We start from the raw sequence: 17751 nt of genomic DNA on the forward strand, positions 1-17751 counted from the left end.
GCATCCTCTTCTTAGGAATCAACCCAGCAGTATAGAAACCAAGAACCACATTGCCCCATCAATAACTGGAAGAATCGCTTCTGCTTCTCGGTGCCCCAGGCCTAGCTTATCGAGGGTGGCCCAACTCTACTGGCCATTGAAGCTTCTGATTCCACTTTGGGATCCTGGAAAAGAGCCTCTGTTGGCTTTCTAACCCTAAATCTCTTCATTCTTTGCACTTTGTGAATCTTTTCATGCTATAGAGGCAGCTGTTACCCTGCAGTGTCACATTCTATACATGTCATTAAAACATCTCATAGTCATCTAGGTGGAGGTGTTCCATAAACAACTGCCTGAATTTTAAAAAGTGGTTGAAAACATAGAACAGATAAGGTCAAATTGCCTGGATTTGGATTTTAAATCTACCACTGGGTAAGTTATTTAACATTTATAAACCTCATTTTCCTGATCTCTAAAATAGTGATAAAAATAGTACCTCATAGGATTGTTATGAGAAGCAAATAAAATCATCCATGTAAAATGCTTGGCACAATTCCTGGCACATAGTAATCTTCTCAAGTATATGCTAGTTATTCATATCATTTTATATAGTAAATGTACTGCATATGTTGTATATTATATAGATAATATATATTACATGTAGCCATTATCATTATTATTTGTGCAATGAGCAGAATGTAGAAGGTGGGGATGTCTTACCAAAAGTTGAGGGGCCCTGAGAAGTGAACTCCACCAATGCAGCTGACTTCCTTAAAGACCAAAATAAACAGGCTATGGCCAAACCAGTTGGTTTGGTGACCAGAAGATGATATCTATCAACACAGCATATGAAAGTTAAGCTTATATGTAAGGCCACTCCCTGATCCAAATACCAGGCTGCTCTTCAAGCATGTGTCACTTACTAAACAGTTAATGAAACCCAAAGATCCTTGAATTCCTCCAGTGTCACATTTCAAGACTTATAGAATAATTAGGAAAAATCTGAGCTGGCAAAACTCTTCCTGGCTTGCCCTGATGAGCAGACCCTCTTTGTTCGCCATTAGTGTGTGTTGTCGTCACAGTAACTACAGGGCTCCAAATACAGGCGCAGGGCATCATTTCCTCATGTGCACTTAGGCTGCCACACTGAAATAGCATTATGAACTCAGCAATACCTCTTCCTTTCCTGTTGTGCTTGGTACCACGGTCAAAGAGGCAAGGCCTAAAAGGAGTTACTTAAGACATAAGTATATGAAAGAAAAAGAATGTTCATTTATTCCCATTACTGTGTCATCGTGTGTGTGTGTGCACGCGCATGTATGTGTGAAAACCTAATTTTTGCATAGATCTTTTAGATAAACAAGGGCAAGTTGGCAGTAACTCCATTGTCTTGGTGGTGCCAGCAGTCTATTGTTTCCAGTCAAATCTTCTTTTGGCCTGAAATCTTCAGCAAATTATTTTTTAAAGAATGCATTTAGCCAACTCTGAGGTGTCCATTTCATACCTTTCTTATATCTTTTCCTTACAAAGATAAGAAGCAGATAATTCATTTATTGAAAGTAACTTGGGAAGATTGCAATTAGAGTTTTTACAAGATCAAAAAAAACTATTTTCAAGTACAGACTTATAGGGTCCTTGGTCAGTGAAGCAACAATCATCGTTTCCTCAATGTTTTGGTAAAGGAGGTAGGCAACAGCATTTAGGCAAGCAAATAAAAACAGAAATATCCTTAAACCTTAAGGGCTCAATTAAAATCAGATCACTCAAGATAATTTCTGCATTAGCTTTAAAAATTCTTTTTAGTTTGTCTTTCACAGACCTCAGAAACACATAAATCACCCAATATTATGCACATTGACACCATTTCCAAAAATGGGAAAAAAGACCCAAACCTTCTTTTGATGTCTCAGTGTTGCTATGGCTTAAACAAAGCCCTCAGAGACACAGCAGCATGGGGATGCTGGTTTACGTTGTATTACTTCACTTCTGTGCTGGGAGTTTCTCAATTTCTGCAATCAGCTGGTTAACAGCCAGCTAAAGCTGCTCAGTTCATGTATGATTTTCCTTATTCTAAATTCTTCCACAACAGGCTTCCTGGTCTTTGAAATTAAACTGCCTTAGCTTCTACCAGGGAAAGCTATATTCTGCCTGCTGCCTTTTCCCTTCTCTCATTAGCTAAAGCATAGACTGACCATTTAAGAAAAAAGAAAAACATAATCCAATATACTTTCCTGAAGTTCCTCTATTTTTGCCCTGGTACCACTATGATGTATTCATTCTGCAAAGCCAGGAAAAATTATTTCCTTCTTTTCTTTCTTTATTGTACTTTTCCTTCCTACCTTCCTTTGTTTCTTTCTCTCCACACAAAGTTTTCATTAGAGAATGACAATTTTAAAATTTGTTTTGCCTCATCTTTTAGAGACTTATCCTTTCAATTGGGAAAAATAAAGTAAAATTGACAGATTTAAACCATGTATGTCCTGCATAAGGTTTATTGCCACTAAAGCTGCTAAGAAACTTTCCTGCTTATAAGGGTGCTTTATATATTTTTAAGTATACAGAATATTAAGCAGAATACACATACACACACATCTTCCGAGATAACACTTTTTGTTTGTCTTGGAATGTATATTTCTTTTCATATTTAAGAAGAATGAATAGGATTAAGGGCAATGAATAGCAAGAATTCATTTCCATTTAGTAAAGTTAAAGTTAGCTTAAGATGACCTTTTTTGGTCTTTTCATTTTTATCTGTTACTAGGTTAGTAAAACAAAACAAATCATCTAAGGAAAGAAATAAAGAATGATAAATTTAATAATGTGTTCTTGCATGGAGGAGGAAGTCTTCGTTGCTGTACATTACCCAGTGTAGTTGGCTGTAAAACAGACACCCAAGCACTATGTATAAACACACTTTATCTCCAAGTGCAAATATAGAAACCATAGAACAGTCTGTGCTGTGGGTGATTTCTTAGCCTTTTTAGTAATGGTTCTATAAGACAACAGACTGCTGAGTGATAAGAGAGAGTTTGAAACATAAATTCCATATTAAATTATTGGCTGCTGTTCAAATTGAGTCTGCTTAGAGTACCCAGCAGCAAAGTATGTCCCAAGCAGGATTCCAAACTTAAATAATACATTCTCCTACCTTTCCTATAATCTATGAAGTTGAGATCACAAACTATCTGCATCCAAGAATTTTGTATGCAACAAAGATTAAAGTAAACAAATAACTACATTTAAGGTGTAATAAAGCCATACTAGCTTAAATTTATTAAAGAATAAATTATAAACTACAGATTTTATAAGTCATTTAATGTTCAAAAAAACTTTATAAGGAAATAGCATTATTATCCTCATTTTACAGATGAAGAAACTGAGACACAGAGATTAATTTGCCTAAGGTCACCTTGAGCTGAAATCTGAATCCAGGCTATCTGACTGACTTACTCAAGTACTAACCTTTTCTGACTCCTCTTCCATGAACATATTCTGGTTATATCCTCAACTCAGATTTAAAGAAACAAAATGTATTTTTATTAGCTTATCTTTTTTTCTATTTATTGTTATATGTATTAAAAACAATGTAAAAACAATTTTATACTGCAAACTTTTAGATGTCATTTTTCTAATAAATTGTTAACTAATCTTTTTTCTCTTAAACCTTTCTGTTGAGATAAATCTCAACATGAGCTTGCCCCCTCATTTCTCCTAGTGCTACCTTTCTAAAACCCACAAGTTTAAAGAAGGAAGATTAGACAAATGAATGAAAATGTGGATTAAACAAACTGTGTAAATCTTATATCTTAAGGAATATGTTTTATGAAAAAATGCTCTTCTGCCAAAAAAGGAAAACACAGGTAGCATTATTTAGACTGTGTAAACCCCAAAGTTTCACTTCTAAACAATAAATAAAAATTATAACCACAAGGAAACCGGTGCTTAATGAACATATTAAATATTTCACAAATTTCATTGGAAAATTCCATAGGGTTTCTTACTGAATATCCATTTAAAAGAGTAAATTTCACCACTTTGCCCATCTTAAAATATAAATACTAAGAGAATGTTTTTATTTTGGTGGATACAGAACAAATTGCTTCGAAAGTATGATTCCTGCTTTATCTCACCCAATAAGGTTACAGTTTTCACGAGAAATTAAAGATAACACTGAAAAACGTCTCTTTTTCAAAATATCAAGAGAAAAAGAACAGAAAAAGGATCATAACGCATTTAAATGTTTTCTTGTTCAAAGCCAGATTCTAATTCACGATCCACAAACAGGAGCCATGATTTAAATGAATTGTACCAAAAGTAACTGTAAGTAGAACCTGGCACCAAAAGATAACAAAAGTATATAAGTTACAAGCCGGGCGCGGTGGCTCAAGCCTGTAATCCCAGCACTTTGGGAGGCTGAGAAGGGCGGATCACAAGGTCAGGAGATCGAGACCATCCTGGCTAACACGGTGAAACCCCGTCTCTACTAAAAAATACAAAAAACTAGCCGGGCGAGGTGGCGGGCGCCTGTGGTCCCAGCTACTCGGGAGGCTGAGGCAGGAGAATGGCGTAAACCCGGGAGGCGGAGCTTGCAGTGAGCTGAGATCCAGCCACTGCACTCCAGCCTGGGCGACAGAGCCAGACTCAGTCTCAAAAAAAAAAAAAAAAAAAAAAAGTATATAAGTTACAGTATTTAGAGGTCTAGGTAGATACACAGGATATGTGTGTGTGTGTGTGTGTGTGTGTGCATGCATGCATATATACATACACAGTCCTGTCATATTTCCCCTTTCTATTTTATTCCTGAGAGATACAACATCATTTCCACAATCAAGTACATGAGTGTAGTTAAAAGTGTTTGTAATTTTTCTGTGCATGGTAAAACTATGAAGACTTTCCTTGAGAAATTTCTGAAGTAAAAAGTTATTAACTTACAGTTGCTTTTCTTGATTCTATACTTATCCATACTTTCTCTTATCATCAGATATCAGAGCCACAAATGTGAATGGAACATCCGCAACATGCCTGCAGCTGAAAAGCTCCAAAGCCAAGTGATGCTTAGGATACTGCCTTGCACCTAATAGACGTCATAAAATTGTTCTGAATATAAAGAGGCAAGCCCTACTTAAAAGTACCCTAATTCTAACAGAGCACCAAGCTGTCTAAACTTAGAAAGAATCACTTCTAAAATGTATGGTCCAGAATATCATTGTGAAAGTGGAAGACTCTGATCTGGGTCTTAAAGAGTAGGCAAAGTTTCTACAGGACCAGAGAGTAAATGTCTTCCAGGCGGGGAGAATAAAAGCTGGGGCAAAGCTGGGGTATTGAAATGTTCGCTGAGTATGTGTTTGGAGAATGGCCCATAATCTGAAATACCTGAAGCAGAGGGACCTTGTTGTTGAGTCATAGTAGTGAGACTGGAAAAGTTAAGTAGGTGCCAGATGATGGAAGGTTTTCAAAATACCCAGCCTAGGTGTTTGGCAGCTACTAGAAGGCCCAGAAGATAACTGAAGAGTAGATAGACAAACATAGCAATGCTTTAGTAAAACCAATCTCGTGGTCATGGGCAAGATGATTTGGATGGCAACAAGGGGTAGGAAGGAACAGCATTGTTACAACCCAAACTAGCATGAAGAGAACAGGCATTAGTGTGGTGGAAGACATGGCAATGGAATCTAACAACTTTCCTGGTAAAGGGGAAAGGGACAGTTCCAAAATGTCACAGAACTATGAACTTGAGTGAATAGGAGAACAGATCTGCATTGTCGTGGAGAGCCTGATTGTTCATGTAGTGGAGGAAACCGTGTGGTTTAGCCTGAGCTGAGTTGCTCTTGATTCTCAAGAATAAATGTACGACAATGAAGACAATTAATGATACTGAAAAATTCACTTCATGAGCAAACACGACTTTCACACAGGGCCAAATGCTGCACTCAGTTATCGCCACACTGTCCCACTGACTCCAAAAGAAATTACATGCCTAGAATCAATGGTAGATTTTGGCCTTACACATACATTTTTAAGCCAACAACGTGACCCTTCTTAGCATAAAAACAAGAACAATGTAAAGCATTTAGTTCTGACTTTTCAAACTCCTTTGAGACAAAGATATTTCATCTCTACTAAAGCACCAGGAGTTTCATTCTCTAATAGTAAACTTACCAGAGTGCCTTTTGCACTATTATTTGTACATATTTGTATCATATGTGATTCACTTATTTACTGTATAAACAAGTAATCAGAATTATAAAACATAATACATACTGAAATGGGTGCCCTGTTTCATTTTCCTGAGTATATGCTATATAAGCTTTAATTAGCTTTTCTTAAAAGAGGATCATTTTCTGAAAAGGCTGATACATTCTTATTTGTCAACAAATAGTATGTTCAAAACTGGTCTTGGGTACTTTCTTTACATTGATAGAATAGACTTTAAAAATTCCAATTAAAATGTGCTTCAATAAATTCTTTGATATTATCCTTAGACTAGAAAAATTATTCAAATCATCATGTTCATTTAGAGGAAAAATATTTTTACGCAAATCTAGCCCAATTACAAACCACCAGATGTCAATACTAACTATGTCAACAATGTACAGCCATAAGTTGTCATATTCAACATGAAATTGGTTACTCTAAGCATTCTGATAAAATTGCATGGCAACTCATGGAAGGGGAGACAAGATGTCATCACGTGAAAGGAGGATTTCCTTCACACTATAGTAAACACATTCATACACACATACATGCAACTTAAGAGAAAATGTTTTCTAATTAAGTTTTTAAAAACAGAATCTGTTATATCTAAACACAAACATTAATTTATTTTTTTTAAATACACAAATATCATTATCTTGAGTAGTTATAGTCAACAACTTCAAGAGTAGTGATTTAATACCAGGCATATTTTATGCCCAGTCAGAAGCCTTCGGGGTGACTCTAGTGTAAAGAGGTCAGAACCAGCACAAGGTGTACCAGTGTAATCAGAGAATTAGGCAAAAGGAGACACATACAACAGCAGGTTTAAAAAGTACAGCAATACAAACACCATGCGGGACTTTCCTCTCATTTACCACACAAGCTGGTTTGCTAGTTTCAGTAAATGAAAGTTATTTTACTTCTAGGGCAGATATCCTTTTCATTGCTTAGCCATCCCAATTGTGAAAGGAGATGTGAAATGTTTTTTGTCATATTTCTGTTACCTGCCAAAGAGCATTAACTTGGCAGAAATATTTTGATGTCTACTAAAACACGATAAAATTATGTGTTTAAAAAGGAATCGGTATGATTTTGAGGAAAAGATGATGTTTTCGACTTTTTAAAAATAATTCACAATGGTTATAATTTCTAAATGTGCTATCACATCGTAGAACAGGAAGAATCAAAGGAAACAGACAAAACAGAATGGAAGAGAACTCTCTTCTTGTGGAAACAGATATTTCTTAAGAGAGCAAGTAGTTATTTATTTTGGTCTTACCTGACGGCAGCTCCTTTAACCAAAGGTATGTCCTCTATGGAGGCAGTTTATCCTTTGAAGAACCCAGTGGCTTGTCTCACAGCCCAAGACAGATTCGAGTTCTTAAAAACTATCCAGCTCAAAAGAATACAGAGGAAAAAGCTTTTCCCACTTTCTTTCCCAGAACTAGCCAATAGCTGAAGTCATGCAGGAAACAGAGTAGAGAGGGGGGAAAGCAGCTTCTTCTCCCTGAAATCCCGATCAGCAGAAATTGGAAGTTGTTGTATATCTCCCACCCAGACTTTTGTTTAAAAGTTTTTTCAACTGTTGCTAGGTGTTGTTGGGTTCTGAGATTAGGTTTCTCCTCTTCTGCTCCCTTCACAACACTGTCAGAGCAATGACTATGTTGAGGAGCTGAGCTCGCGGGTGCTATATTTAACTGGTGTTCTCAGCAAGTCAAGCCTGTCAACAGCTGAGAAGTTTGGAGCCGGCTTTACTCAGTTCCTAAGCAGCTGGGTTATCAGTGGATATAGCGCTGCTCACCCTGTAAAAGATTGCGGGAAAACCGACAGACCCTTTTAAGGACTTCTGCTTATTTCACAGAGGTAATTATTGTTTGAAGCTCTTAACTACAGACTGAGATTTGGGACTTAGGTTTTAAAACGTGAAGAGAAACAGAGCAGCTGTTGTCTTGGGCAGAGCAATTTACTAATGCAATATTCTTCTCAATTAGGCTCTCTCAGATAAATGTTCTGAAATAAAAAGTGCTGTTTAAAAGTATATCACTTCTTCTGCATAAAGGGAGGTTTCAAAAAAGTGTATCACATCTGTTGGTTGTGAAAATGAATACGAGATCACTTCCAAACAGCGTTTGACACCGGTGTGTTTCATTTATAGCTAGATCACTTACCTAGACATATCAGACTTTTGTCCAGCTATGTACCTGAATGTTATTAAAATAAAATTACCATAAAGGAATGTCTATAACATTATGATTTTGAAAGGAGTAACGTTAAGACGGAAAATCTTAGCATCCTCACTCAGGTCATTCATTCAAAGTAACACACGGTAAACACTCCAGGAAATCCAGGACATGAGATACCTCTGGTTGTTAATAGGCTTGCCTCATCATTAACCCTCAAGTCTCCACAACATGAAGAATGTCTCAAGATACTTTATGTGCTTCATCCTACATAATAAAATGGTATGAATCTGCTGAGACTGAAACTTTCTAAAAATTGTTTAACTAGTTTTGGGGACTGTTTTACTAATTACATATGTGAAATTAACACTAAGGGAAACTGAGGGAGGTCCTTTTGGCCACAGGTAAAATAGGAAGGGAGGCACACACACCACACACATACACACACACACACACACACACACACACACACAGAGAGACAGAGGGAGAGAGAGAGAGAGAAACATTATTGATTAACAAACTAGAATATGGCCCTGACAAAAATCTCACCAATACCGTTATAAAGGTTGACCCTCTTCCTGAGATCAATTTGTCAGATTAAAGATACCCTCTTTTTGACATGCAAACTGAAGATGAACCAAAGACATATGTAAAGGTGTGGATGTAATATTTTAAGAGTTGCATACTTGCAGTAAGTAGCTTACGTGCTGGGTAACCCTATGTCTCTGAGAAAGTTTGCCACTTCAATCAGGAGTGTGTGCATGTCCTTCTTTTTAAAGAAATGACCCTCACCTGCTCAAGCCATTCGAAAACATCTCAGTTCTTCTCACTCCAAATAGCACACTGACAGCATGCAACCTGCCCCCTTAATGTACTTACTACCATACACGTGTAAAATTGCATTTGTTCAGACTCAGTCTTTCTGAGTCTCAGCCAACCTTGATTTAAAAAAAAAAAAAAAAAGTCCTTCTATTAAGATGAAAGAGCTTTCATGTGAAATTGACTGACTCTTCTTGAGCTAATGGATCTTTTAGAAACTTAATCTATTCACAGTCCCCAAAAGTGGGTTCTAATAGAGGTAGAAAGTATATAAGTGAAGTATGAGATAATTCAGAATCATCAGAACTTTTAAAAAATTACAAAGGGGCCGGGCACAGTGGCTAACACCAGCACTTTGGGAGGCTGAAGTGGAAGGATCACTTGAGGACAGGAGTTCAAGGCCAGCCTAGGCAACACAGCAAAACCCTGTCTCTACAAAAAATTAGCCGACCATGGTAGCACATGCCTGTAGTCCCAGCTACTTGGGGAGCTGAAGTGAGATGATGGCTTGGGACCAGGAGGTCATGGGTGCCGTGAGCCATGATTGTGCCACTGCACTCCAGCCTGGGCAACATGACCCTGTCTCCAAAAAAAGTGGGGGGTCAGGGTGGGATGTGGATAAATTACTGTTTGAAAATATATACACTTCCCCTCACACACACCAAATGCAACAGCCCCAGGTTAAAATCCACTAAAAATAACTCTGGGGATATATTATTTGACCCCTACTAAGAGTTTACTTTACAGATATCTTCAGACCAAAATGAATCAAAGAAGAGTGGTAGCCAAATGTCGAGATAACTGAGGGGAAAAACCCCCTTTGCCCTTATGGCCAAAAAAGGATGATAGATTTATTTCTTCCGTAACTATCCAGATAATTAAAGTTTTCAGTTTTGTTTTGTCTAATGAATACCTATTCCCTCACCATGGTTTTCCTTAACCTTTGGATTAGCTGTCTATTGTTGCTATTAGTTTATTTTTAAACAACGTGGTCACAAGCCACAGCATACAGAATAATTCATATAATTAGATATTCATATAATTGCTATCATCAAATTATGTTCTTTAATTATACTAGGCATATGTACATGACTGACTCGGTATTCTACAATAATCAGACTTTCTCTCTCTCTCTCTAACACACACACTCACACACACACAGGCGATAAAGTAAATTTATTTTGAAGGCTTTTCCCCCCGGGAATGATTATTCAGACTAAAGCATTTCCGACATAATCTGCAGAGGAAGTGGTGCAGCTAAGAACTATTAGAAATTTGTGTTTTGTATACAGTCAACAAGGAACTGCTGTTTCAACACATATTGTTAATATATTACTGTTCAGCTGCATCCTTTCCCACAGCCCTAAGTGTGAGCATTCTGAGAACCTCTGATCCATTTACAAGTAAAGCTGAATATCCCAACTTCAAGGATGCGTCATGATGAAAGTTTTTAATAAGAAGATAGACTAATGCTATCAGGGGTGGGAGGGAAAGGCAAATAAATTAAATAAGAGCATTGACCCATTATCTCTACACCCATTTCTAAAACCAAATTTTCCCGCCTTGTTCATTGAAATAAGCACAGTGATTTTTAAAAGCAAAAGTAAGTTAAGTTATTTAATAAGTTAATTAAGTTCTTTAATATACCAGTGAAGAGAAAAATAGACATTTGCTTCAAAACAACGTTTACTTTAATAATGTTTGGGGGTAGTGGGTGGGGGTAGTAACATGCTCTGTTAACATTTATTGCCTGACTCTGAGATGATGAATATAAGCTCACCGGTACCAGAGAATTTTTCAGTTTGTTTTTTTCCGGCTACGTAAGCACCACAGTAAGTGTTCAATAAATAAGAAAGACTGAATGAGCAAATGAACATATAAAAGATTAAAGAAAAGATAAAGAAAACTATAGAGCATACAGAAAATGCTTCCAGGCTCTCTGGACAGAGTTGGGTCATCATTAGATACCTATAAAAAATTTGTAGAAGGAAATTATTTTATTGTGAATTAATTATTTTGAATTTGTTAATTTTTTATTGTTGTTGTTGTTTGAGACAGAGTTTCACTCACTCTGTCGCCCAGGTTGGAGTGCAATGGTGTGATCTCGGTTCACTGAAACCTTCACCTCCCAGGTTCAAGCAATTCTCTTGCCTCAGCCTCCTGAGTAGCTGGGACCACAGGCATGCGCCACCAAGCCCGGCTAATTTTTTTTTTTTTTTTTTTGGTATTTTTGACTGAGGCGGGGTTTCAACCATGTTGGCCAGGCTGGTCTTGAACTCCTGGCCTCAAGTGATCTGCCCTCCTTGGTCCCCAAAAGTGAATTTGTTAAAATTTCAAAGAAAAGTAATAGATCTCAGGATAATAATTAAAATATCTATGTAACATTTACTATTAGCCAGACACAGAATTCTAAGGGCTTAACATATATTAACCCAATTAATTCTCACAATAACTTTATGAGGTAGGTATTATTATTATCCCACATTTTACAAGCAAAAACATTGAAGCACAGAGATGTTAATAAGTTGGCCAAGGTCACATGTTAGTTGGTAAATAGCAGGACCAGAATTTGAACTAGTAAATCTGGTTCCAAAAATTTGTGTTCTTAACTACTTAACTGCCTCTTACATACAATAGTCACAGTAGCCGGTTCTTATCAATCACTGAGGGTTAAGGCATATGAACTTCACTAGCCCTGAATATATATACTTCTGATCAACAAATACATTTAAAATCCAACAGTTTTGGAGGAGATAGAAAAAAAGATGGGATAATTTCATGATTAGCATAGTAAAATAAAAATTCATTGGAACTGAAGTCCTGTTGAATACCAGAAAAGAAAAAATTGGACTGAAAAGAAAATAATTGCTTTAAGAAAAAGTCTATTTTTAAGCAAAGGATATGAGCTGTTCAGTATTGTTTCTAAAACAAGCAATGCATGATGTTTTATGATGAATGAGTTTAATGCTTAATGAAATTCTAAAATTACATTCTAAAAATATACTTTTGGTCTATGATTTGATAAACAATTTAAAAATGTTTTGGAGCTATGTGTTCTCAAAGATGTAACCAACAACAAGAAAAAATGAAAAACAATGTAGGGGAAATCATACATTAGTAAGTTATTTGGCATCAACATAATATTATATTACACTTGATATAATCAGCTTTCACAATTTGAAGATACTTGCATTTTCAATTAATCTAGCTATTCTTCTATTTAGATTTTATAAAACCTTAAAAGAAACAGCACTAGCACTGTTATAATAATATATACATATATTTGTAATAAAATAAATACTTGTCCTGACAATTAATAAGTACTGTCACACCCACAAAATTCATAAAATATTAAATTATTTATTTTTCCAACTGCTTCAGGAAAGAGAAAAACTAGGTTTTAAATAAACTAATAAGATAATATTTTTGCTTTTGCCATAAATTAAGCACTTATATGCATGTATTAGACATTAAAATTCCCACTTCTCTGCACGTGTGCTTGAAAGTGGGTTATTAGAACTTAATCCTAAAAGTTGTTGTTTTTTTGACACCCCATAAGCCAACCTCTGGAGGACAAGCCTACTAGAACATGTCTAATCCTTAAAGTTATTTCAGGACCATATTCTACAGACACTTACAGATCACAAGCATCCTACTTTTCAATAGGGTCAGATAACCTTCTCCTGAGACTATTTCCTGCTTCCTTTCCTGTGCCAGAGTCACGACCTACTCTTGCTCAATACTCAATTCTTAGTTGTAAAGGATGACTTTTAACAATTTCTTATAAGAGATTGGGACATTTATTCTCTAAGAAACAGATACAGAATCAGAAAGCCAGTGATTGGGCATAGAACCACACAGAATAATGCATTTTCTCCACAAAGTATATAGGTTTGTATGTACACACTATACACACACACACACACACATATATATATAGTTAACTGAAAAATGGGCTTTCTTAAAAATACAGACATTAAGATATCTGATTCTGGAGTAGGGTAAAGCTAGTTTAAGTCCAGACTCCCTTATTTATTACCTGTGTGAGCTTAGCGAATCACTTAATCTCTCTTAAGCCACCTTTCCCTCTTCTATAAGATTAATAAAAGAATTTAAGACTATTCAGTTCTTCCCTTTTGCAGCCATCACTGAAGCAGAAGCAGCCAAAATGAAGTCCAGTCCCTTTGGGACTTCTGACTGAAACAGAACTGTAAGAAGCATTTCAATGCACCTTCCCACATTTGCAGGAAGATTATGTCTTCTCTTTTCGAAGAGCTGGATCTGAAGTACAATGTTAGATGCATGCCTATGTGAAAGGATGATGAAGTTCAGATTGTGCAAGAACACTATAAAGGTCAGCAAATTGGCAAAGTAGTCCAGGTTCACAGGAAAAACTATGTCATCTGCATTGAATAGGTGCAGCAGGAAAAGGCTAATAGCACCACTGTCCATGTGGGCATTTACTCCAGCAAGGTGGTTGTCACTGGGCTAACACTAGACGAAGACCACAAAAAAGACCCTTGAAGGGAAAGCCAATCTTCTCAAGTAGCGGGGAAAGGGGGATATATAAGGAAGAAACAATAGAGAAGATGTAGGAATAAAGTAATTTTATATAAAACTTTCAATTAAAACTGCTAAAATGGAAAAAACGACTATTCACAATATCCAAACACTAGAAACACTCTAAATGCTTTCTACAATTGAACAGATAAATTGTGGTATAGTCATACAGTAGCATTGAGAATGAACAATCTACAACTACACAGCTGTGTAAATAAATCTCTCAAACAAAATGTTAAGTGAAAGAAACCAGACTCAAAAAGTACACTGTATGATTCCATACATTTCAAGTTCAAAAAGTGACAAAGCTAATCTATGGTGTTGGAAGTCAGGATAGTAGTTGCCCTTAGGAGATGGGAATATGACTCGAAGTGGACATGAGCAAAGAGTCTATGGCATTGGTAATGTTTAGTTCCTTGCTAGTGACACCAGTGTGTTCAATTTTGAAAATTAATCAAGCTATATACTTATGATTTGTGTATGTTATAATTTAGTGAAATTTTTTCAATTAAACATAATTTAAAATATATCATGCCTATAAGTCCTTACCTTCTGAAATATTTACAGATAATGTGATGTCTGAAATTTGCTTCAAAACAATCCAGTGTTAGCTGGGAGGGATTACAGGTGGCTCGTGCCTGTAATCCCAGCATTTTGGGAGGCCAAGGTGGGCAACCTGCCTTGGCCTGGCCAACATGGCCAACATGGTGAAATGCCGTCTCAACTAAAAATACAAAAATTAGCTGGGTGTGGTGGTGCACGCCTGTAGTCCCAGCTACTTGGAGGCTGAGGTGGGAGAATTGCTTGAATCCATGGGAGGCGAGATCACTCCCACCTGGGCAACAGAGGAAGACTCAGTCTCAAAAAACAAAAACAAAAACAAAAACAAAAAAAAAGAGAGAGAAAAAAAGAAAAAAGAAAAAGAAATCCAGCGTAGGGAGAGGTAGAGAACTGGGTGAGGGTATAATGAAACAGAATTGACCATCACATGACTGCTGTTAAAGCTGGGAAACAGGTAATCATTATACTGCACACTCTTTCTATTTTCATACAGGTTTTAACTTTTCTTTGTTTTTTTTCTTTTCTTTTTTTTTTTTTTTTTTTTTGAGACGGAGTCTCGCTGTGTCGCCCAGGCTGGAGTGCAGTGGCCGGATCTCAGCTCTCTGCAAGCTCCGCCTCCCGGGTTCACGCCATTCTCCTGCCTCAGCCTCCTGAGTAGCTGGGACTACAGGCGCCCGCCACCTCGCCCGGCTAGTTTTTTGTATTTTTTAGTAGAGACGGGGTTTCACCGTGTCAGCCAGGATGGTCTCGATCTCCTGACCTCGTGATCCGCCCGTCTCGGCCTCCCAAAGTGCTGGGATTACAGGCTTGAGCCACCGCATAATTAAATGTCTTTAATGCTTACTGTTTGGCATATAAATAGACACTCACTGAATGATAGTTATTATTTATATAATTAATATTATGACTATCTGAGTCTTTACATAGAAGTCACATGGAATTCCATTGGTGTCATAAGATAATTAAGAAGATAATTGAGGGCTAGGGGCACTGGTTCATGCCTACAATCCCAGTACTTTGGGAGGCCGAGTGGGGAGGATCACCTGAGGTCAGGAGTTTGAGACCAGCCTGGCCAACATGGCAAAACCCTGTCTCTATTGAAAATACAAAAATTAGCTGGGCGTGGTGGCGTGCACCTGTAATTCCAGCTACTCAGGAGGCTGAGGCAAGAGAATTGCTCGAACCTGAGAGGCAGAGATTGCAGTGAGCCGAGATTGCTCCACTGCACTCCAGTCTGGGCCACAAAGCAAGACTCTATCTCAAAAAAAAAAAAGATAATTGAATTTATACTATTAATATACACTATTAGCAACCGAGATTTAAAAAAATGAATATAAAAAAGTTTATTCTCAAAGAAGGTGATTATTTTTAAAAAAAGAAAAACAATTTTAAGAAAAAAATAAAGTAGAGAAACTAGAAATGCCAACCTGAAGCAATTAGTTTTAAAACCACCGGAAAAGAGGCTTCATTCTTGTTTTTATTAACAAAACTAACAGCATTTTTTTTTTTGCCTTATCTGATAATTAAAGGTAAAAAATATCAAGAAAGTAAGGCATCCAGACAGCAAAAGCTGTAGGCCAACAGTTAGTAAATAACAGGAAATGTCATCACAAAGTTCGAACATTCAGGATGAAAAATTCAGGGCAAGAAATGTTCAGAAACACTTGAATTTGGTACCCATCTTACAGCTGAGTGGGCCCTTGTATCCTTAATATTTGCGTTCTTCACTTTTTCATCTGAAAATGAAGTAATAAATCACCTCCTGGAAGAGGTGGAAGGGACAAGAAAGTGTTTTTGAAATGACAAAATATCTGAAAACTTTGTGCCTCAAAGTTTCCTTTCAGTCACCTACCTTGAGAACTATGAGCTAAGTCAACTATATGGTGAAATGATGGAGAACGTTCATTTAGAAGCTTTATGTTAAATAAGTATAATATACAATAAATGTGGAAATTAGAGTCATTAGAGTGAGACAATTAAAAAGTCAATGAAAACTACAAAGCAGTAATTTTTTAAAAAACAAAACTGACCTCTATAAGATAATTACAAGTTCCTTGTTGAATCTTTAGCCCTTAAAAACAGCTTTACAGTCAGTGCAGTGACTCACACTTGTAGTCCCAGCTGAAGTGGGAGGATGGCTTAAACCCAGAAGTTCGAGGCTGCAGTGAGCTATGATTGTGCCACTGTACTCCAGCCTGGGTGGCAGAGCAAGACCCCGTCTCTAATAAAATTTAATAATATTGCAGAAAATATTAAATTTAGTTAATGAATTGGAAAAAAAACTCACTGAAAGTAAAATGAAAACAGCAGGTAATAAAACAGCATTAAATACATTGTTGCATTATCCCACTTAAAGATTATGTAGATAATATAGTTATAGAAACAGATATGAAAATAGAAATAGATACATAGAAATGCCCTCCCCACATTTCTATAGAAATACATACACACATACATATATGTATATATGTGTGTATCTGAAATATTTGCACATAATAATTACAATGGTTATCTTTCTGTATGTTCTCTAAAGTTTTCATATTGACATTTTGTTTTTATAATAGGAAAATAAGATAATTTAAAATTATTTGCTATTGGGGTAGTTTTCCAACATGTTTCTGAGGTGGAGGCTTGAAGATTCATGCTTGGTATGACTTGCCTTTCCTGTTACTACTCGGGATTTCAATGAGTCTGCCTCAGGATAATGTAATTATTAAGCAAATGACATAGTTGAATTATGTCTGGTGTGGGTCTGGCATTCAATTTCCTTAACTAAATTCCTCTTAATATTCACTCACAGAATAAAGAAAAAAGGTCATGTTGTGATTCTTCAAAATGAATTATGGTTGCTTTGCTTTCCATGCTGTATATGGGTTTTTCTGCTCTTTTATCCTTAAGAATGTCTTAACTTGCCATAACACTATATCATTGCATTTGCCTCTGTAGTTTTCTCCCATGACATTTTCCCTTTGAGCCATCGATTGTGTTTGGGTCTGCCTGGAAATTCTGCATGATGCAAGGAGGAGATATTTTCTCCTTTAGGGCTTACCTGAGGGAAAGTTTCAGTCATTTTTCTGCTGTTGACATTAAGTGATAGAGGACAGAGAAACACTTTTTGCACTTCCTTAGCAATAGCTAGAACATGACATCACTATCTGAACATGTGTTACGATAGAATGAGGTCTGGGAAAAAGGAGACTTTGTTCTGACCCCAACTAGCAAGACAATTTTTTAAAAATGATTTAATCCCTCTGAGCCTATTTCCTAAACTGTCAAGTGGGAATAATGGTGTTTAATCTACACACTCCACTGCCACTCTGCACCCTCCACCAGCACCACCACTGTGATGATTGGGAGCCACTGCTCTAAGAACGAGAATGTTCCATGAGAGAAAGGAAAGGCAATGGTGTGGTTGGGTTCACCCCAGTCAATTTCCACTATCTAAAATTATTTTCAT

The 17751-nt window shown here is 36.7% G+C and overlaps 3 protein-coding genes across 9 annotated transcripts in view; all 3 read right to left on the reverse strand.

The window, feature by feature from the left end:
* The window catches only part of FILIP1 (filamin A interacting protein 1), a 200570-nt gene extending 192595 nt beyond the window's left edge, over positions 1-7975 (reverse strand). For 2 of the 4 annotated variants that reach the window (XM_050786489.1, XM_050786485.1), the window contains exon 1: positions 7454-7975. The gene's annotated coding sequence lies outside the window, so the exon portion shown is untranslated. The remainder of the gene's footprint in view (positions 1-7453) is intronic. The other 2 variants (XM_050786487.1, XM_050786488.1) reach the window with 1 other exon arrangement.
* Positions 1-17751, reverse strand: part of COL12A1 (collagen type XII alpha 1 chain) — a 1021934-nt gene that overhangs the window by 408618 nt on the left and 595565 nt on the right. The gene's annotated exons all lie outside the window — the stretch shown is intronic.
* LOC126952142 (cytochrome c oxidase subunit 7A2, mitochondrial) overlaps positions 1-17751 on the reverse strand; it is a 1153643-nt gene that overhangs the window by 248064 nt on the left and 887828 nt on the right. The gene's annotated exons all lie outside the window — the stretch shown is intronic.

Source organism: Macaca thibetana, chromosome 4, assembly GCF_024542745.1.
Source record: "Macaca thibetana thibetana isolate TM-01 chromosome 4, ASM2454274v1, whole genome shotgun sequence".
NCBI classification, from domain to species: Eukaryota; Metazoa; Chordata; class Mammalia; order Primates; family Cercopithecidae; genus Macaca; species Macaca thibetana.